The 23,705-nt window shown below is 42.1% G+C and overlaps 1 pseudogene across 1 annotated transcript; it reads right to left on the reverse strand.

Annotated features, from left to right (window-relative positions):
* Positions 1-401: 401 nt before the first annotated feature.
* Positions 402-826, reverse strand: LOC308503449 (testis-expressed protein 30-like; annotated as a pseudogene). Its single transcript has one exon. The product of its transcript is annotated as a testis-expressed protein 30-like (transcript).
* Positions 827-23,705: the final 22,879 nt, after the last annotated feature.

Raw genomic sequence — 23,705 nt, forward strand, 5'->3', positions numbered from 1 at the left:
TTTTTTCAAAACTTAACTATTCAATGAAAATAAATTATATTTAGACAATCTTCAGTTATTTGTGCATCATCTTTACAGAACTGTGCTTTCAAAAAAACATTTTGTAAAAGACACCAATTTCACAATTAAAACATGTATTAAACACTTGAAACTAATAAAAAAAAGTAAAACAAAACATGTATTAAAAATGGGAGAACATTCAACAACATTAAATTAGTAGGAAACATATCTCATAATGCTGAGAGTCATGCTTTTCTTTATCAAATTAATTATATTTGTATTCAAAATAACATGACTTTTAACTATAGACAATTATTTCTTGTCCATTTCAGTGATTTCCTGGATCCCAAACAAAATCTGTGTATTTATTTCTTTGAGAACGTCATTCGTTGACTGTCCTTTCACTGCCATGGAATGATTTGCCTTCTCAATCCAGTAGATTTTATTAGGAGTTTGCATTTTCTGTTTCTGTTTCTGGTTGCATTTTCTGTGCCACTTTGTCCAACTAGTTCTCCAAGGAATATACCTGCAAGTTTATATTCTCCTGAGGCCTTTAGGTAACTCAAAACTGATTAATATGCCGATTAATATGTATTCTATGTACAATATTAAGGCCTTTACAGGTAAACCTCAAGCAAAAAACAAAACAAAACAAATACATGAGATGCAAGACCAGATGCCAGTGATATCAAAAGAGGAAGATGAGTATCTCCTGTTGCCCCGTGTGTAAGAATTATTCCCTATGTTAAGCTCTTGTGACGTACCAAACAGGGTCTAGTAACTTATTTCCAAAAAGTATTTTTAATTTAGCCTCTGCATGACTCATTTTCACTGCCGAATGACAAACTTAAAGTACATTACATCTGAGAAGCAAAGAATACAAGATGTGATCAAAAAGTACAGTGAATGTTTAAATTTTTAAAAAAAGAATGTATTACAGTAAAAGACACATTGCCATTATCCCCCTCAAAATACTCCCCCTTGCTTTAAACACACTTATCCCATCGTTCTTACCACTTCCTGAAGCAGTTCCGGAAGTCCTCTTCGTGAGTGTCTTTAGTTGCGCTGTCGTGACTGCCTCCATGTCCTGAATCGATTTAAAACGTTTACCTTTTATGGTCATTTTGATTTGGGGGAAGAGCCAGAAGACCATGGTAGCAGATCCAGTGAATAAGGTAAATGAGGACACCCCATAATGTTTTTATTGGACAGAAATCGCCATATATCAGAAGCGATGTGTGACACAGAACATTGTCATGATGGAAGCTGATTTACATCACACTTGAACACACACCTTCTCTTAACCGTAGCTCATACCTGACTGACTGCACCGAACAAGTTGAAACTTGTCACACACTGTTGCTAAGGTTTGACGTGCCACTTTCCATATTGAAGATCCCTGACTTTCTGTTGGATGGCAGCATTCACTGTAGTTTTTTATTATGAAGGAAAGCCTCCATGTCACACATTGCTTCTGGTATGGCAATTTCTGTCAAATAAAAACATTATGGTGTGTCCTCATCCACGTTATTCACTGGATCTGGCCCCGTGCAACTTCTGGCTCTTCCCCAAAGTCAAAACGACCATGAAAGGTAAACATTTTGAATCGATTCAGGACATCGAGGCAGCCACCACAGCGCAACCAAAGACACTCATGAAAGAGGCCTTCCAGAACTGCTTCGAAAAGTGGCAGGATGATGGGATAAGTGAGTTCGAAGCGAGGGGTGTATTTTGGGGGAGATTAATGGTAATGTGTCCTTTACTGTAATAAATTCTTTTTAATCTAAACATTCACCATCTTCGTATTGTTTGATCACACCTTGTATCTCCTGGGGAAGGGAAAGTGGCTGGGAGCACCTAACCACCCTCACTCCTTTCAGAGAGCTAACTACCACTGAGAAAGTCCTTGTTTTTGTCTGAAATTCTCTTTGCTCTCCTGGAAAGCATCCCTCTTGCTGCTATTTGACCTAATTTCCTCGGGCTTAGGTCTCAGTGGGAAAGAGGAAGCCCGTAGGACAAGAAAACAAGAAATTTCTTCCCTGCAGCTCAACTCTGGGTCAACATCTGCTCCCCTGACCCCATGACCCGTGATTCCCTGGAGAGCTTCAGATGGTTTGACTAGTCATGGGCAATGGGGTAGAAAGAAGGAGCTTTCGCTTTTTTTTTGCAGGGACCATCTGTGATAAGAGTTCGCCTCCGATTTTTTGCATGAACTCGACACCAACTATGGATGAGAACCTTTTTTACTTGGTTCACATAATCCTTTTCTCCTTGAGGTAAATACGGTAACAACCTTTCTGGCGTGCCGTCATCCCTGCCTTGATGTGGGAAATCTGGATGAATGGCAGCGCTCTGTCACCATAAGCGTTTGACCTTATGGCAACAGAGAAGGACACTGTCTTTTCCTTGGAACAGATGTTGGCATCTGGCAACATCACCACCACATTCAAGGTTTTCAGCCTCCCTACAACCCACTGGTCAGCTCGACTGTAGAGAGGAAAGACAGGAATTGAAAACTGCTGATTTTGTGTACAACCTCTCTGATCTCCGACTGCTCCCAAAAATACACACTATTTGCTCTCTGGCTCAAAAAGCCCAAGAGAGGGAGGCTCTGGTTTCTGGAGTAGGTTGGTGGGGGTCTAAAGGGACACCTGAGATTGGTTATAGGCTTGAAAGCCTGGTGCATGACAATCCTGGTTAGCAGCTGACTGGTCCTGTGGTAGGGCTGGAGAGAATCAGCGCTCAGGCCCCAGCCAGAGCCTGCAGTGTCGTTGCCATAGCGACCAGTCCCTACAGCGGTGAAGAAAACCCAGGTCTCGTTCCACACAGGCCAGGAGGAAGGCAGCAGCAGAGCTGGACCCTGGCTCCCATCCTCTGTTTCACTCCCATCTTTGTCCTTATCTCAGTCCGCTTGGGCTGCCATAACAAGTTACCATAGTCTGGTGGCTTAGACGACAGCAATTTATTTCCTCACAGTTCTTGGAAGACCAAGATCAAGGCTCTGGCCAATTTAGTTCTGGGTAAGAGCCATTTTCCTGGCTTGTAGAAGGCTACTTTCTTGCTGTATCCTCACATGGGCTTTCCTTGGTGCACACACTTGGGAACAGAGAGACAGAAATTCAACATATGAATTTGGGGGGACACAAACATTCAGTCCATAAATAGACCTTTACTATCCTAGTCCATTCAGCCTAGGGAGTGACATGTGGGCGGGGGAGACTTGTCTTCTATCATACAAACTTTACAATTACTCGGACTTTATTGAGAACATTTTGCTAAAGGTTAAAAAATGCCAGCTTTAAAAATAAAACCTGATTATAGTCATTTATTCATTTTTAGATGCATAGCAAAGACGTTAATATGTATCTGGGTGAAAGACAAACAGTTCCATCTTAGGTCATGCATCTTTCCTATGGAAAGACACTTTAGCACAGGATATGAAGGGAAAACAGGGAAATTGTCCCTCTGGTCAAATTAATTAAATATAGCTGATTTCACCTCGACTCCCTTTCTTCGAAGAGGACTGGCAGTGAGTGGCAGCTTACCTGAGCCACAGTAAAAAGTAACTGGGCAGAAAACTCCAGGGTCAGTGGCAAAATTGTAGTCAAGGATATTTAGTATTCTGAGTCTGGGGACCAGTGAGGCCTGCTGCAATCCCAGTTCTGCTTATGGTGTTAGCAATGTGGTTTACTACCCACTGGATGCTGCTCCTTCCTGGCTCTGGTATCTGTGCCTTCCCTGCCTTACCCTTGCTCTCTCAGAGCAGAAGGGAAGAAAACCAGGAGTTAGTGTGAAGGGGGCCCATCCCCAACCCCAGCAGTTGTGATGTCTAACTGGGGGCCATGCTGAGTCCAGGTAACTGGAATGACCTCCACTGTCAGCTGGGCTTGCCCAGGTGAGATCTCCTCCCCTGGCAATGACTGATTCAGTCACTCCACCAGGATTTCTTGAACCTCTGTTATGCAGTAGCACTGGGGCTGGCATTAGCTGAATGCACAGAGCCTGTTCTCACGCATTCATAGTCTAGAGAGAGAGAGACAAGTCCGTAAGCAATGTAATACAGTGCAGAAATACACTCAGCAGGAACAGAGGGAAGGAAGGGACAACCAACCAGAGAGAAGACTTCCAGGAGGAGGCGATCCCCTGATAGGTATCTTCAGGGAGGGAAAGGCATTTAAGAAAGAGCAAAAGTAGAGCAGAAAATAACATCATGGTGTGTTACTGTGGTACATCTAAATACAACGAAGTGTCTTGTTGAGAGTGACTGAACTCTCTGAGGAATAAGAACCATGACTACTTTTCTATACACTGTGTGTTACACTTATATACACAACCCCAAACTATAAAATGTTCCCCCAAATGCCCACCCTACTGGAAGCCTGTCCAGGAGAAATGATCCAAGTTGACCAAGTGCTCCCAGTTATCCCAGGGTCTTGTCTTCTCCCGGAGGCTTCATTCACCCATGGTCTCTGTCCTCCCGCTCACTCCACTGGCTTGGGCATTGCAGGCAGGCGAGGTTAGCCTGGTATTTGATCCTGGCGGTGGCTTTCTAGGCTGACCAGGCCGCCCTGTATCCTGTGCGATGGTGCCCCCTGCAGGCACACAAGGAAGGTGCCCTGATTCCACCAAGCACCCTGCCGTTTGTCGGTGTGTCTCATCTGTTGCTCATAGATTCAGTGGCTTTGCCCTTGCCTATGGCTAAGATATGACCAATGTCTCTGTTAGTGGCTTTACAGAATCACAGTTGCAAGGAAGTAAGTGTGTGGTTTCTCCAAGTAACTCAGGAGCTACCACAGGGAGTGACCAGGAGGCCCTGGGTACCCCAGCCCTCAGCCAGCACTGCTCTGTCTTTCCTATTACATTCAGCTCCACATAAAGCTTCAACCGAAAATCACAGCTCTGCTGTGGAGTTGGAAGGATTTTACAAGCTTCCCTGATGCTAGACAGAAGAGGAGCCACTTCTGAGCTGAGGGCTGCTTGGAAGGCTTACTTTCATCTATTCCTGTCCTTCTCCTATCCCTGTCCTCTTCACCCTGCTGCACTCATCCCTGCCAATTCCTTATTATTTATAAACACTTTATTTTACGAATACCAAATAGCCTCAGAGCCTCACTGTGGTGGTTAAGGTTGAAAACTTTCCATTCATCATTTCTGTGGAACTATTTAATACCAACTTACATGTGGTTTATATCAGTGGTTCTCAAACTTGAGTAAGCATCAGAGTCACCTGCAGGGCTTGTAGGTACAGAATTTGCATTTCTATCAAGTTCCCAGACCACACCTTTGAGAACCAGTGGTTTATATGAATACAATCTAAAATTTGCACAAATCATTCCTGAGGTATGAAGAATGCAGATAAGCTTAGGAACTCAAGGAAAAGGTGACACTGAGTAGCGGATGGAAAATTTGCTTAACTGGAGGTAGGCCCCCAAAAGTGACAGACATGGTGAGTGAAAAGGGGGATGTCATGCAGGGTCTCTGTTTCCGCTCCCCGTACAAGAATGCAGGACATGGTGAGGCCAAAAAGGAAAACCCACGGAGCCACAGATAGAGGAGTCATACCACTATATTCTCGCTGGCAGCTGGGTTGGAGACACAGGAAGCAGGAGCCACACAATCTGCAATCTGCCAACTGCTTCCCTGCCAACTGCTTCTCTGCCAACCAACCAACTAACGAAGCCACGGCAGTTATATCAGTGGCTAATGGCTAACTGGTAACAGCTGATGGCCAACTAGTCACAGCTGATGGCCATCTGCTACCCGAGCCAGCACCTTTCCACGTGAGGCCGAGAGCCTGGAAACTGCTCTCTGGGACTCTGTCCCCACAGGGGGTTAATAGAGAGAGGGATGCTGGGGTAGGAAGTGAGGTTAAAGATTCCATGTGATATATAGAAAGTCCCCGCTCAACTCCTTTCACACTGTAGGGACTCAAATTATGTTAGGTCCCATATCCTTGTTGACAATTATATAGCGCTAAAGGGGATTTTAAAATATTGTCATGCATGTTCATTCATTGACTTGTTCATTAAATATTTGTGTCCACTACTTTCAGAGCACAATGTGGGGACATTGTGGATACAATGACACAGTTATCTTGCCTGCCTTTGAGCTTCCTACAGTAGGTGAGCCAAATGAATGAACACACACAATAGGGTGTGGCAGAGAAGGCAGTGGTGGTGGAGGGGGGGGGTGGTGATTGTGATGGTGGAAGTGACCTGGTGGCAGTACTAATAATATCTTCCTCTACCAGGCTCTACCTGTGTGCCAGGCATAGGGGTAAGCACTTTCAATACCTTATTTACTCTCTCACAACACTAACAGACAGGCACTCTTATCCCTATTTTATAGATGTCGGGCCCAACTTGTCCATGGTCTACAGCTCAAAATTAACTGGCAAAGCAAGATTCACACCCAGGTCTGTCTCACTGAGAACTCCCAGCCCTTCACCACCAGTCTGTGTGGCACCAGATGTTTTCTATGGGCACTGGGCCTCGAATTTTGTCAGGGGAAAAAGATGCGGTTAGGTCAAGTCTCCCAGAGGATGTACTTCTGTTTGAGCCATGACCATGATGGGCAAGGTAGAGGAAACCTCTCCAACCAAAAGAGCAGTGTTCAGAGTTTGAGACGTAAACCTGCTTAGTGAAAACTGCCATGTTTTAGAGAATCAAAGTTTAAAGAATGTCGACGTCGCTAGGCTGCCCAGACAGACTTTCCAGAGAGACACTGAGAGTCTGCTTCAGGCATGATAAGTGAGGTTCCTGGGAAAGTGGAAAGGAGCTGAAGTTGGCCAAACGACAGCTACACTCCGACAAAGAACATCCATCAAAATGAAGGCAGTCGTGGAAAAGTCTGGAATTCAGAGTCATAGGAGGGACAGTGGGGGCATCAGCCAAAGAAAATTATAATTTAAAAATACTCTGGAGAGAGATGTTTCTAAAAGGTATATTCCACAGATGGAATTGCTGAAGCACTTCCATATTTGTAAATGGAAATTCAGTTACTATGGCTGCCTAATGAGCCACCCCAACTTAGTGACATGAAGCAGCTATTTATTATGCTCACAGAGTCTGGGGGTCAGGAATTTGGACAAGGCATAGCAGGCACAGCTTGTCTTTGCTCCCTGGTGGCCTCAGCTGAATGACTCAAAAGCTTAGGACTTAAAATCAGTTAAAGGTTTATTCTTATACATGTTGGTTGATGTTGGCTGAGGGCCTCATTTCCTCTCCACAGGAGCATGTGACTTCTGCTGGTTTAGTTTTGGGCTTCCTAGGGGCTGGGTACCAAGGGTGAACATCCTAAGAGAGAGAGAGAGAGAAAGAGAGAGAGAACTAGGTAGAAAACGTCACTTTGTGTGATTTGGTCTTGGAAGTCATGCACTACCACAGGTGTTTTTCAAGCCAGCTACAAAAGCCAGCCCAGGTTCCAGGTCCCATGGTAAGATTCTGGAAAATATGTGGGACTGGAAATATTGCTTTGATGAACTTTGGAAAATGCAATCTGTCACAACAAACAAAAGAAGTAGACTCTACACTAAAATTAATCTATAAACATACTTTAGTCTTCTCTGTGACTCGACTTAGCTGTGGGATCATAAGCTGGTATCCTACAGTCCACACATTCCGGCTGCTGTTTACATTTTTGTATTTAGCCTGCATGAGACTCAAGAGTACAGATAGTCTTGAAAACTCAGAAGATCTTGCAATATGAGCTGAAATTCTTGCATGTCAATAATCTGAGCAGCAGTATCAGCTGTTCCATTTAAACCAAGCATGTCCCCCCGCTTTACCTATTCACTACAAGCCCTATCACTTGGATGTGTTCCTTGGTGAAATAGGCATTTCAGCCTATTTCATTACGTGTCTGGTCCCCGCAGATGTGGACTTTATGATCCTCGGCATAGAAGATTTGGCTGCCCCTCGTCTAACCACCTAGGGTAACTAGCAGAAGAGATCAGGTCTAAGGTTGATCTTCAAAAGCATGAATATAGGTGAAATCATTCCCTTTAATACACGTTTGAATTGGCTACCGTGTCTGCTTGTGTTTGTCCTAAATTTGCCTCCCTGAGACCTGGTAATAAAAACATTATTTGCTCTTAGCTCTAATTGTCTTGGATTTGAACAAAGATCTGAGGAGCATTGGGGTCTTGAAGGGACAAACAGAGTTTACAAGACCTTTGTGTTACCGGAGCTGAAGGAACGTCAGTAGATAAGCCTAGAGTAAGGCTTTCTTATCCTGGGATCAGGGATTACGGAGTCTGTGAATTCCTGAAATTATAATACATAATTGTATGGATTATGTGGAGAAAGAGCACATATTTGTATAGGTTTCTCAAAGAGTCCCTAATCCCAAAGGGAAGGGAATGCTGAGCTTGGGGCAGGCAAGCAGCTAGTAGGGCAGGAACACAGGCCCAGAAGCTTGTGCAAACTTGCCTGAAGCTTCTCTGATCAAGGTCACCAGTAACGTCCATGTTGTTAACCCAAGGTCAGTTCTCAGCCCCACCCCCCTTCCCCCACTTGACCTATCAGACAGCTGGCCAATGGATCATTCTTCATCCTTGAAATGCTTCCTTCATCTGGCTTCCACAATTTCAAATTCTCCTGGATTTGTTCTGCCTCACTGGCTGCTGCTTCTTAATTCTCTGCTGGGTCCACATCTTCTCCCTGACTTCTAATCTTTGGAAGGTCCTGGGGCTTTTCTCTTCTCTGTAAATATTCACTTCCTTGGTGATATTATCTAGTCCCATGGATTTAAATAACACCTATATCTGAATGTTCCCAAGTCCTCTCTATTTATGTCTATTATATCTTTCATCTTAACCTTTTTTCAGAACGCCATACGTAGAGACCTTCTGCCTACTCTGCATCATGACATGGATGATATAAAAGGGATCTCAAACTTTCCAAACTGAACTCTTGTTCCCCTTGCCTCCCCTTTCCCCGACCAATTTCTCCCCAAGGCTTCCACCTATAGTGCAGGAATCCAGAACCCTCTCTTACCTCAGGTGGCACTGCATGCTTTCCTGAATTTTTCCTACTTGAGATTCAGGGCTGCCACAATCAGACCAGGGAACCAGAGATCACCTGGCCAGTCCACAGTTATTAAAGGTGGACAGGGAGAAAGAAAACACAAACTTCCCCGTGATCCACCAAGTGGACCCCAAATGAGGGTAATTGACATGTGGCCAAGGAGCAGACCACCTTACTGGAAATGTCAGCCATGGCCATCTCCCAGAAGAAGCTTGAGGAACAGAAACACACGAGATGTGAGCCTGAAGGTTGCATTTGTTTTAGGAGAAGCCTAGTGGGGGACGTGCAGGAAATGAAAGTTGTAAAGGCAGAATATGAACTAATCAAGAGTAACACAATTTGAAGGATGTTCAGTCTGAGCAGGAGACAGGTGGCAGTTCCCCCAAGAGATGGAGTGGAGGTCCTTCATGGGGTGCTGGCACCTCATGCAATTATTCTATTAATGACCTGCAATAAAAGAAAGGAAAAGGCCCTGATGTGTTCCCCCATGCACATAGTTACATAGGTTTCTCAAAACATTCAGAGATGAGCATTGTTTATAAATTGCTTAAAAGGAACAGATGATAGGCTGGAAACCATCGTTATTATTTCTGATTCGCTGTGTAGTTCTGCCATTTATACATCATATATACGGTCTGAGAGGCAGCTGGTTCCTGTAAAGCAACGCCTCCCTGAAAGCACACGCAGTTTTCCCCAGACCAGATGATGGCAGAGGATAAATATGATGCCCAACATGTTTTTCTTTCCACAGGGCTTCTTTCTACATATCCCCAGGCCCTGTGGCTCTAGATTTTGACATTTAGGAATCAGGTAAAGGATCTATTTTTCCAGAATGTCTTTCCTGATGTCCAGCTGAATTTCTCCCTCTTCTCTACTCTTTTAGCACTTTATCCAGACTTCCACTAAAATTCTCATGATTTTCTACCCTTTATATAGTTGCTTTTTGTGCCTATACTTTCTCTCTTCTTAGAATGTGGTGTTGTGGAGGGCAAGAACTGTATTTGATTCATCTTTGATTCTCTGGCATTTCCCAAAGTGCCTCCCACCTACAGATGTTCAATAAATGTTTAGTAAATAAAAGAATGAACAGGAAAAATTAAGGCAGAGACTACATCTAACAGTGCTCATGGTAGAGATAGCTACCATTTTGAATGTTTACTATGTCTCAGGGCTTAAGCTAACAACTTTATATCTGATTCTAAAGCCAGACAGAATATGAAGTCGGACAATTAAGTTTGTGAACTCGTCCTAGAAAAAGTGCTACTTACCTCATTGCTGAATATCACTATGGTCACCTTCAAAGTCCTCCCCTTGGGAAGCTATGCACTGATGCCAGCCCCTAGTCCACCCTTCAAAGCAATTTTGGAACTCGTTTTCAGGAATAACCACCAGAGCTGTCATCGTATTACCCTTGATGTCCTGAATGTCATCAAAATGTCTTCCTTTCAATATTTCCTTTATCTTCGGGTAAAGAAAGAAGTCATTGGGGGCCAGATCAGGTGAGTAGTGGGGAGGGTGTTCCAATAGAGTTATTTGTTTATTAGCTAAAACTGCCTCACAGACAGTGCTGTGTGAGCTGGTCCATTGTCGTGATTCAAGAGTCATGAATTGTTGGCAAAAAGTTCAGGTCGTCTACCTTTTTCATGCAACCTTTTCAGCACTTCCAAATAGTAAACTTGGTTAAGTGTTTGTCCAGTTGGTACAAATTCATAATGAATAATCCCTCTGATATCAAAAAAGGTTAGAAACATCGTTGCAACAAGTTCGCAAACTTAGATACCAGCCTACATGGCACGATATGAAGATTCCTTAAAGCTTTCTGCCAGCCTGTTTGAAATGCCCAGCAGAAGTTTTCACATAGGATACACTGAAAGGCAAAATTTCAAAGGCAAAATTGTTCATGGGAAACACATCATATTAATATGAACAAATTAACTTTGACTCAGAACTTATTAATTTTTAAATTAATTGTCTTAGTCCATTCAGGCTGCTATAACAAAATACCTTAGACCAGATAGCTTATAAACATGAGAAATTCATTTCTCACAGTTCTAAAGGCTAAAAGTCCATGATCGGGGTGCCAGCACGGCTGGGTGAGGGCCCTCCCTCTTCTGGGTTGGAGAAGCCTAGTGGGGGCTAGGCTAGTCTGCTCAAGCTGCTATTAAAAAATACTATAGAGCAGCCTAGTGAGTCTGCTCAAGCTGCTATTAAAAAATACTATAGACTAGGTGGTTTAAGCAACAAACATGTATCTCTCACAGTTCTGGAAGCTGGGAAGTCCAAGATCAACATCCCAGCCAATTTGGTGTCTGGTAAGAGCTCTCTTCCTGGTTTGCAATGGCACCTTCTTGCTGTATCCTCACATGGCTGAGAGATCATCTCTCTCATGTCTCTTCTTATAAGAGCACTAATCCCACACATAAGGGTTCCACCCTAATTACCTCCCAAAGTCTCCCACTTCCTAATACCATCACATTGAGCATTAGGACTTCACTGTATGTCTTCTGGGAGCACATAGACATTTATTCCATAGAAACCTCTTATTTTGACTATAAGCTACTGAAGAACATTAAATGTATGTACAAGAAACTGTTAGGAAACCATTCAAGGCAACCTATAATCTCTGAAATGCTTTTATAATTTTTTTTTCTAGAAAGGTTGTGTGGTGCTTACAAAAATATATATTGCCAAAAGGAAAAAATTAAGGGTGGAAGGAATTCAGGCAAAGGAAAAATAGGGCTGGAGACTAACTAGCAGAGACCAGTGAGATGCAAGAGGTCTGCACAGATCTGCCTTGGAACCTCCTTGGAGCGAAGAGGAGCACCTGGCCTCCAAGTCTGTGAGGCAAACCCAATCCAGTTCTTCCAGAAGATGCACTGCTTTTCCAGCCAAGACCTGGTGCCAAGTGGAATCTTCCCATGGCTCCTCCTTGGGAGACCCCATTGTGATGGGGTGTCGGGTCCTAAACAACACCCTAGAAAAGCTACAATCAGATATTGCTCAGGGCTGTTTCTCCTGATGCTCTGGAGAACAATGACCATTCTGAGCAACTGTTCAGTGAAAGTGATTCTATGAGGGTCAAATTCATTGGTCCAAGAGCATAGCTGTTGCATGATCTAGCTGATCCAATCATAGAACTTGTAGATGAATGAAGAAACTAGGTGTTCTTCCTTCATCCCCCCACAAACACGATTTCTCATAAATCAGGCTCTTATAATGAGTAGAATGCGCCAGAGTTCATGGCTGTCGCCTTTTGTGAGAACTGAGGTATAATTATTGTGTTGCTGTAAGGGGCAAGTCCATGTGCTTTGCCAATCACCTGGAGAGGACAGGGTTAAATTTCTATTTAGAAAATGGAGGGACCTAATTAAGACTGGTGCCTGGAAATAGTATAAAGGGAGATAACCTCCAAACAGGCACTAAATTTGCACTTACAGCAAATGTGAAGGAAAGGAAGAGGAAAGGGAGAAAACCTTAGGCAATCCCTGTCACCCAGGGGCACTCCACCATGGCCTCGTCATTACCCTGTTGTTCTAAATGATAGCACAGCAGCAGTGCATTTCTCAGGGGCACCCAGCCAAGAAGTGGCAGAGACAATATCTAAGCCAGGGCTCTTTCTACTCTATTAATTTGAATGCTAAATCCAGGCACTGATCCCTCTAACTCAAGATATGATGGTGCTGTGGGCTTAAATTTCAGGACTAGCTTAAGTCACCACTGAAGATTTGGCCTAATTGAGAAACACAAATTGAGTTTAATGGAGAATTCAAGCAAAGAAAGAGATGGGATTCTGGGGCGGTCAAGTTATGTCTGTATCCAAGTGAATGACTCATAATCACATCAATTCCACTGCCTCTCAGGCCCCGTTTCTCTGAAGTGAGAGAATCAGAACGGATGGTTATTTTTCATGGAACATTATCTCCATATGAACTATGCTTGTTATTAATCTCCCTTCATGCTTTAGCAATGGGAAACTGACAGCTCCTTCCTTTCTATAAGGACTAAAGTAGATGAAAGGGGAGTTTAAATGATGCCCTTGGTGTTGCAGGACACATGCATTTCTCTCTTTTTCAGAGCAAGAAATGCTAGGAGAGGAAATGTGCTTTGTAGTAACAGCGGGAACCGGGGCGGGGTGGGCCAGCAACGTCAACATTTCCTTCTGAGTACACATTTAGCTCTATCAAGGGCAGGGGGCTAGGTGGTCTCCTGCCTTTCTCAAAGCATCTGCTACGGAATTAACTGCTTGACAAGGAAGGTAGCAAAGAAGATATTATTGCACTAAATACTAAGGATATGAGCCACTAACATTTGGAAAGAAATTTGCATTTTACTGCATTCTCACATCATCCTGGGAGCAAGCTGCCATCCACCCCATGTGACAGCTGAGGAAACCTAGGCCCAGTCCCCATGGTCTATGATCTTGCTCAAGGTCGCCCTGTTTGGATGTGCTAGGGCGAGAACTTGAACCCAAATACACAAAATCGTGCTCCTCACTACTGGAGATTTGTCAGCGTTATAGGAAACAAAAGAGGAAAGTGATATTTAAGGACCTGAGACTATGAATTAAGCGTTGTCCCACAGTCATTCATAACATAATAAATAGCTGCATTGCTCTTTTTCTCATGGACCCAGGATATGAAGAGACAAACGGAAACTGACTGTAAATTGGAGTTTTGGTTTTGCTTGCTTGTTTTCTTTATTTGCTTGTTTTTCATTTGCTTGTGGAGGAGAGGATAATGTGTAGTAACTTACCCAATTCGAGCAAGTAAAAATCAAGTGTTGAGCACCCATTGTTTTTTCAAGTGGGAGAAAGTGAGAATAAGTAACACAAAGCCTCTAAGAGAGGCCAGAATCTCCTAATCTAGTGTGGGAGAGAGTTACACACATGAGATCTTTAATATATCTATAAAGAAAATGCTGTGGAGAAGTGGAAGGGGAATTGCTGATTGCACCTGTGGGGATCTGGGAAGGTTCCTAATAGATTTAAGCTGGACCAGGAGACTGGGCATAATTTGGAAGGACAGTGTGGGAAGGGGAGGTGGCAGCTGAGGGAGAAAGAACAGTGTGAGTGAGAGGGCAAGAAGCTAGAACAGTGCTGGAACGTTTCAGAAACTACAAGGAGACCAGCATAGGGGCTGAGGGAAATGGTGGTTATTATCTTGAACAACAAAATTTGCACAATTATTTAGGAAGTGGGAAAATTCCAAGTGAGGTTTAGAGTGGCCACAAGTAACAATAATTGACTTCCTTAGAAGACGGTTTCTAAAACAGGGCAATTAGCAGAATCAGAGCCTGCAGGGTTGCAAGGGTGTAGAGGGGTCGTCTCACCCCCTTCCCACCATGCAGCACGTAAGCCAGATCATTCCTTAACATACTTGCAAACATTCAGCCTCCACTCTCACCTCTCACCACCGCCAAAAGGCGCCTCTCGGAATCCTGATGACTGCCCGCAGAAAATGCTTCCTCCCACCGCGCTGAAATCTGTCTAGATCCAAGCCCATCAAGGCTCATTCCCGTCCACACAACAGCCTCCTCCACAGGTGAATACAGGCCTCCAACCCCTCCTACCCAAACCCTGAATCTTCTCTTCTCTGGAGTAAATGTAGGGTTCCTTCAATAGTTTCCATTCACCAGTTCTCCTCTGAACACGTTCATTTACTTCTCCTAAAGTCCAGCTTTGCCCTTTGACACCGGTCTCCCTACCCCACCTCGTGTGTCAGTGTGCACCCCTTTTAGGCACTGGGAACACAGCAATGAAGGAAACAGGCCCCTTGTAGATATGAGGGGTGGGAGAAGGCGGGGTGTGGAGAGAACTGAGGTTTATTGATCATTTACTATGTACCAGGCATTATGGAAAGAGCTTTACATGTGTTTTGTCTTATTCTTACAAAATGGGTTCTTTAAACCCATTTTGCAAATCAGCAAACTGAGGCTCGGGGAGATGAAATGATGCAACCAAAGTGAAGTAAGTGGCACAGCTGGGATTCAAACACACCTCTGTCTGACCCCAGACAAGCACACAGCTATGTTAGACTAGCACTGTGTCCTAAATATCTTTGAATATCCACATTTAGAACAGTGTTTTGGACATAGTACGTGCTCAGTGGTAATGACCATCTTTTGAAGGCACTGACTATTATAAGCAAAACACATTCTAGATGTATTTCCTCCATATATTTTATTTCTTTCTTTCGCTTTCTCTCTCTTTTTCTTTTTTCCTGCTTCAGAACTACAAACTTCTCCATGTGAGCGATCTTTCCCTTTTCCTGGTAGGCTGCCTTGGTGCTCTCAGGCTTCTGACAGCCTGTTAAATAAGTATGTTCTGTCTTCACATGTTTTATGAGTTTTTTCCAATGACCCAGCGCAGGAGGTAATAGGAGGATGGATATAGCGGTATTCATCCAGGACTGATGGATGTGCCTGCAGCCTTCAGCAATTTTCAAGTGGGACTAAAATTGAAATTCAAGAGAAACACTTGTTTTTCCTCTCTCTGATTTATTTGGCCTCCGTGAAACAACTCCCTCTTGCTCAGCTTGGCCAGTGTCCTCAGGTACATAACCAGCTCCAGTGGGCTCTGGACTGGAGCCCCTTTGTATGGTGACAAGAAAGCCAGGATGAGCCCAACCTTCTCTGTCCTCATCACCTGCCTCCTCTCGCCTCTCACGTTGAGTCTCAGTAAATAAAAAAGTGGTAAAACATGTCAACTCAGAGGATCACTTTCCTTTTGAGACTCTCATGCTTCGCTTCTCTGTCTAAAGCACATTTTCTGCCTTTCAGTTCAAGCACATTCTCTTTGGCAACTCAATGAACTTTGCTTTTTCCCTAAATTGAGAATTGTCTTCCTCCAGAAAAGAGAGAAGGATGGAAAGAAAGGAATTGAGAGGGACAGGAGGAGAGGAACTAACATTTGCTGGACACCTAGGCTTTTTCCATGTATAATATCATTTCAATTCCCACAGAAATTATTGTTCTCAGGGTACATACCAATGAAGAAGTGGCAGTATTGTCCTAAATCATGGTGTTGAAGGCAGAGATGGAAATGGGCGGGCTCTCTCTTGGAGATGTTTGTTGAGTGTGAGTTGTTTGTGGACCGTGAGTGGAGCTGCTCAACAGACAGTCAGAAATCAGGGCGAGAGCTCTGCGAGTAGACGTGGCTGGAGATGCACTTACGGGCTCAGTGACATCAGCCTGTGCCATGCTTTCTGAAATTGCTTAACCCCCGTGGAACAAACTTCTTCCCATCTCTCCCCAACCTCCACACCCACAATCCCCCAAGTGCAGAATTTTCAAAACCCAGGGGACAGTGACTTTGTTATTCTATGGGGGTCTTCCTTAGAATGTTAACGGTGGAGGAGCAGCGAAGGGTAACAGGCAGGAAGGGCTTAAGTGGAGTAGACTATGAAACAGAAGGAAGAAAGTGAGGTTAACACCTTGGACGACCCTCATAGACAAGGTCCATATACAGCGTTCTCAGAAATGGAGGCAGCAAGGGAACAATAAGGTAGCTGTAGTTGGGGTCCGATCCCTGGCACTCCCCTGTTAGCCTGCCCAGCTGGTCGCAGAAGGACTTTGAGCAACTGCCCAAGCTTATTCAGCATAGCACTGCTCAAATCCTCTGGCTTTATTACAGTATTGTTCACAGTGGGGAGTGGAGGCAGAAAGGAAATCGAAAAAAGAAGTAAAATGAACAGCCAGTCAGGAGGTGATTGCTTGCATACATCATTGTAACTTTTACTGGTGGTATGCCAGCTTTCTGAAAAAAACCAAGGTCCTGATTTTTAGTGTTTGCCAATTTCCATGGTCTAAATTCTACCATTATGGATAATTTCAAGCTACTTGTGACGTTATAAGTAGCTTACAATATTCTTGAATATTTAATAAGTAGCTCTTGCAAGATGTAATTATTAAATACCAGATGATTCCAGAACACCACTGAGTCTTGCACTTAGCCATTAAGAAAAATGAATTAGAACCATACTAGTTATCTTGGAACTATTTCTGTAAAATGATTGATTGAGATGTAAAATGATTGATTAAGAATAACAAAGTTAGAGAATTATGTCATATGATCCCATATATATGAAACAAACAATGCCTGTGTGTGTGTGTGTGTGTGTGTGTGAGAGAGAGAGAGAGAGAGAGAGAGAGAGAGAGAGAGAGAGAGAGAGAGAGAGACAGAGACAGAGACAAAGACAGAGACAGAGAGAGAATATGAGCACAGAGAAAAATGTGGACTAGGTTGTGACCATGGGTTGCCTGGTGGATGGCCGTGTGGAAGAAGTAAGAGAAGAGAGAAAAAGGAAAGCAAGCAACAAAGTAAAACACTAAGTCTTTTTATCTTTTTTTTTTTTGAAAAACACACATAATATATGAGACATAATTACATTTATTTTATGTGAAATTAAATATATGTATTAAAAATTTTAAAAACAGAGGCAAAAGCAATGTAAATAAGGTCAGTGGTAAACAGTACATATAAACTGCCATATGATGAGACTTTTACACAATAATTATTAAGGAGGAAGAATAAATAATGCATCAATAAAATAATACATTATATTTTAAAAATTCTCACTAGGGACAACGTGGATGCTGTTTGGGAAATGAGGGGAAGATAAGAAGGGAAGTCGGAAGGGAGGAAGTCTGTCATCTGATGCATGTTGACCTTGTGTTCACAGTGGACCACCAGGCAGGAAGGGATCCACACACAGATCGTTGCTCTCCTGGAGAAACAGTAAGACAAACCCTGACCTTCCCTGCCCCAAGGTGGCCACAAAGTCAACCCTGGGACAGAGAGGAGGGTTCCTATCACCCAAGTGATCCAAACTTACTAGAGAATAACTTTTACAACACTTCTAAATGAACTATAACATTATATAAAAATACACTTGTGGATATAAAAAAAATCAATTCACACAGTCACAGAATCACTCACTTCAAGAGCTGAACTTTTTGGAACGAATCACTTAGATACTTTAATGCAGCAGCAATAAAATTTTCCCCCTGACATTAGAACATTCTCCCAAGATCAGAAACAGATATCCCAAGAACTTTGGGCTTCACTGTGCATCTAGAATTCCCATACAACATTTAATTAGTTTAGCTCTGGCCAAGCTACTCTGGGATTTAACCCATAAGTCAGCTTGAAGAATGCTTCAGTGTGGGTTAAAAATACATTCAGAACCTATACGGTTTCCTAACATGATAGGGCACCTTATACTTGGTGTTCTGAAAGTATGCTATAAATACCAGAGCTGTTTGAATCAGCAGGGAAAGGCAGAGGGCTGAGTTCGGTTTCCAGCCTTGTCAAGGACAACTTATCATCTGCCCTGGGACCGGGGCAGTCCCTTCTCAGTGTGCTTTCTCTGAGAGTAGTGGATGCAGCCACCACTGCATGCCACTTCCTGGATCATGGAGAAGCAACTGGGATGGTGAAAGCTTCATGCAGTGTGACAATTTGGAATAGACTGAGGAAAACAGATTATGTGCATGGACGTGTACACACAGGTGTGTGTAGAATAGACAGATAGCAAGTGTGCATGTGTGCTTGACTGTAAAAGCCTTTCATCACAACTCTTTGAGCCCAGACTAGCCCATGAACACCTACCTGCCCTGATATCTAGGTAAAAGCACAGAATGCAATGTAGATAAAATGACTGTTATGTGTAATGTTACATGTTGGGAACTTGAAATGCATAACATGCAGTTTCTCTTTTCTAGAGAGAAAAATACAGCCTATAATAAACTGTCAAGTCATCAATTTTCCAGAACCTTCCAGATGGAATAGTGGTCCCAGCATGAGTGTTAATGATAGAACCGCCTTTTAATGCTTTCCCACGTAGAACCCCATATTTTCAGTGTCCCATGTCTTTCTCCTTGATATGTTCCTCTCTTTCCATGGAATACATCCTGAAGTAACTTCTTAGGAAAGGATGAATGTGAGGTGACTGACATATCTGAGTCCTTGTATGTTTACATCCAACTTTAGTCTACCCCCACCCTTTAATTGATAGTTTTCCTGAGTATGGGTTTAAAATAAATTTCTCTTAGAATTTAAAAGCTTTGTTGATTTCTTTAAAACTTCAGTATTGCTCTTGAAAACTCTGATGTCAATCTTTTTCATATTCCTTTATGTATGTCCTAGTATTTTGTGTTAATGTTTGCAGTCTTTTGATATGTTCTCTTGTCTCTCTCCCTCTTTTTCTTTTTCTGTTCTAAAAGTTCATAATGATGTACCTAGCTATGAGTCTATTACCATTTATAATATTTGATTTTCAGTGAGTCCTTTGCTGATTCATGGCTTTCAGTTCTGGAAAAAAATTCTCATTTCTTTGAAAAATTCCCTCCTCCATTTCCTCTGTTCTCTCTGTTCAGAACTCCAATTGTTTGGTATATTAAGCCTCTATTTTTTCCTCATACTTTTGTCTCTGTCTTTTTGTTCTTTCTAGGGCATTTACTACCTGTTTTTTTAAATTCTTTTGCTGATTTTTTTTGTTTATTTAATTTTGGCAAGCATATTTAAAATTTTCAAGATCTTTTCTTTATTCTCTAACCTCTCTCCTAGTATCCCAGTGGTTTTCAACTTTGGCTGCACATTAGAACTACCTGGGCTCTTTTAAAAACCCTGATGCCAAGGCCACACCAACAAATTACATCAGAATCTTTGGGGATAAAACCTAGGCATCCACATTTTTTAAAGTTCTCTAGTTGATTCCAATCTTTATCTTAGTTTGAGAATCACTGCATTATCCCATCCCTGTTTTAGACCTACAATATCTTTTTCTTTAATATTATATATAAGATAGATAGATGATAGATAGACAGATAAATTATCATCTTAAAATGTAATTCCTGCCCTGTCTATAGCAGGCATAATTCTCAGACCATAGACTCAGGTATGCAAATATACCAGGGGTACCAAAAAAATGTATACAAGTGGACACTTTGGTCAACGTTACTCAAGCAGTAGTTCACCGTAATCAGAAGTGTCTGGACACTGATGGTAACCACTTTGAGCACCTCTTGTAATTGCAGAAGTCAAACGTGGCTTGTATTCATCTTTTGTTATTACTATATATTGAGTATTACAATTTTAATAAAGTTTTCCTTTCTTAAAATGTATATACATTTTTGGCACCCTCTGTATATATACTTTTGTTTTGCCATAATTAAATTTATTTTTTATTTCCAGCCCCTATCCTTTCAGATAGAAGAAACTTAATCTTAGTCACTTCAATTTTTATTTCAGTTCCGTATTTGGATATGCAATGTCTTTTGACTCTCTCTTAGGTTACTTACTAGGGAGAAGAGAGAAATGTGCATGGTCATTACTTTTAAACTCAGGCACCTCTTGAATAAATTACTGGATGTCAAAATAAAGTAGGGCTATCAACGTTTTGTATTTCCTCTTAAACTTTATTTATACTAAGAAATGGATGTCATTGGTTCTGATACACCATAAATATTAACGTATATTCTGTCTTTTATAAAAAAAAAAACTTCATTTGTCCCCATTAGTTTCAGATGTATAAAACAATGTAATAGTTAGACATTTATACCCCTCATAAAGAGATAACCCCCCTCCCTCAATCTACTACCCCTCTGACATCGCATACAGCCATTACATTTCTACTGTCTCTATTCCTTATGCTGTATTCCAGTTCTTGTGAATATATATATATGTATATATATATACACATATATATGTGTATATATATATACATATATATATATATATATATATATATATATATAAAATTATAGCTGACATTCATTATTGTTCAGCTTCAGGTAATCAGGCATCTACACCATCCCTAAAGTGGGCTCCCTAATAAGACAAGTGTTCATCGGATAATTGATATCTTTATACTATTGATACTTCCCTTCCAGAAATAGGTATTTCTCCACGTTTATTAAAGCTTTTTTTTTCAATGCCCCCAGTAGAGTATTAGTGTTTTCTTCAGAGAGGTCCTGCGCATTTCTTGTTAGGTTTGTGACTATGTGTTATCCATTTTCTGTAGCTATCATGAATGGGATCGCTTTCCATTATCTTTCCTAAATGGTGATTGTTTATTGAAGGGTTTAAACAGGGAGGTGGGTGGCAGCTCTTCCAGGGGTGGTGGGTACACAGAGGCCTGGCGGTACACAGAGGTCTGGTTAGGAACTACGGTGTCTGTAGGGTCTGTTGTCAAGGGGAGCAGACTTTGATGCTCTGTGAGATTTATCACTTCTATTATCCCAGTTTTTCTCCTCATTGGCAGCTTTTTCTTTCCTTGGGGGCTCCTTTGAAGTAAACGCTTCAAAAGGGTGACTCAACTCCCAGCATTTATTTAACCTACCCTCTGCAAATAGGCCTCTGAAGCCAAGAGTTAGAGGAGCTGTGCTCATTGAGAAAATCTCAGAATGACATTAGAACCCTTCCCTCTGAAAAAGTCAAAAGATTATTTAAGCCACCCACCGCTTTCCTCCTTCCTCAGACTCTAGCACATTCAGAGATGGCTGAGCTCTCAGGAAACTGCTTCCAATTAGTTTGGGGCCATTAGGTGTCGTTCCTCTGCCTATTTCTCAAAAGGGAAGCAGTTTGAAAATATGGTGAGATGAAAAGTCACTCCAGAGAGAAAAGCTGGCAGATGCCTCTCAGGAGTGTGAACAGACTGATTTCTTCCTCCTCCTCTTTCCTCTCTTTAAGTGCCTCTGAGAACTAGGCCAGGAGAGAACAGGATATTTTTTAAAAAATGAAAATGAAAAACCCCTAAAGAGTTTCTGTATAAAAAGATTCCAAGAGATATGCTTATGTGGGGACCTCCTTCCTTCCTTCTTTCCTTCCTTCCTTCCTTCCTTCCTTCCTTCCTTCCTTCCTTCCTTCCTTCCTTCCTTCCTTCCTTCCTTCCTTCCTTCCTTCTCCTTTCCCCACCCCATCCCTTTCTATCTATGTTTAACATATTCAGGCTGCATTTTATCTAAGCGTGTGTGTGTGTGTGTGTGTGTGTGTGTGTGTGTCTCCGATTACCTACTTATCTATATTTAGCACATCTTATGAATGCTGCTGTTGTCTCACAAGCTACTTCCATCTACACTTAGTTTCTTTACTCTATTTGCTTTCTTGTCTCTAACAGATTCTAACCTTCTCATGTTAGATATGTGTAACATAGATGTCAGATATGTGCCATATATAATAACATGGCATATGCACATGACAGATATCTTTTTTCATTGATTTTCTGTTTTTGTTTTCACTCCATTGAATTCTGATGTAACATTTATCTTCCCTTGTGTTTGCTTTTAAAAAAAATTTTATTAAATGTATTGGGGTGACATTGGTTAGTAAAATAATATAGGAGGTGCCTTTGAAGTATTAAGATGAACCTCTGTTTCATTTGATTTCTGTTACTGGGTTTCTAATCCTAGCAACCAAGCAAAAGCATCCTTGTCCGGCCATACATACCTATTGCCCAACCTTAGGTCTGAGGAGCTAGAGAAACTCTTAAAAACCGCACCTTTATGATAGAACAAAACAGGCTTTCAAACTTTTAGCCAGCCCCTGGCTCTGTGTTGGTAGAAGCAGGTAGAGAGAACATGTGTGAAATCCCTACTATGTGCCTGCCAGACCTTGTATTTATTAATTCCCACCAAACTCCCTTACAATTGTCTCATTATATTATCATTATTTCATAGGTGAGAAAGTCAGATGGGCAAATTAACACACTAGTCAAGCACACTAGTTAAGAGGATGGGCTTTAGAATACAGCTCCATGTTTGAATCCAGCCCTATCCCCTTCAAGATTTATGACTGCTTGTTTTTCAAGTTCTCTTACAAACTTGTTTCCTTCTCTACGAAACAGAAAAGAATGCCTACGTTACAGGGCGTGGTGTCAATTAAATGGCTGCTGTACAAGCACACTTGGTGAACATTCAGTTGCTTTAGTAAAGCCCAAAGAGACAGAGCTGGGTGTCACATTCAGGTCCTTCTGGGTTCAAAGCCCTGGCTCTTACTCAGGTTGGACTCTTGATTGATTCCTCAATCAAGTCAATGCAAGATGTCTGGCACTGAAGAAGCAAGGCATTTTAGTGAAGAAGGCTGTTACGTTACCTGCTCTGCAAATCTGAGAGCTGAAACTAACATTTACGTGTATCCTGGATTTCTGCCCAGTTATACAATGTTGTTTTACATTGGAAAATATTCAGGAACGGGAGAAAGAAATCACTGAAATTAGCCTTACTCTGATTCTTCCTGAACCTGTCAGGCTCAAATAGGGAATTTGATCTTGGAGTAATAGTGCATCTAAATCAGACCCGTTATATGCCTTCCAGATGTTAGTTTATATAGTGAAATGCTGCCGCTTTTCCTCAAAATTTACTAAGCCCAAAGACCAGTTTTGGAAATGTAATGCCGCTCACATCTGTAAGCACATTTTCATGTAATTTTAAGGCACTCATACATGTCCTATTACGTATTAACCTTGATCCATCCTGAATTTCATTTTCATTAACTTTGAATAACCTAGTACTTCCTATGTAACTGTTGCTATGAAGAAAATTGAATGTAAACGCACCTTATAATTGTCAAGTTGGAGGTAAAAACATTTTAATATCGGAAAACAAACTAACACTAGTTGGGGTGGCCGGTTAGCTCAGCTGGTTAGTGTGGTGCTGGTGACACCAAGGTTGTCAGTGTGACCT

The sequence above is a fragment of the Rhinolophus hipposideros genome (genome assembly GCF_964194185.1).
Source record: "Rhinolophus hipposideros genome assembly, chromosome: 10".
NCBI lineage: Eukaryota > Metazoa > Chordata > Mammalia > Chiroptera > Rhinolophidae > Rhinolophus > Rhinolophus hipposideros.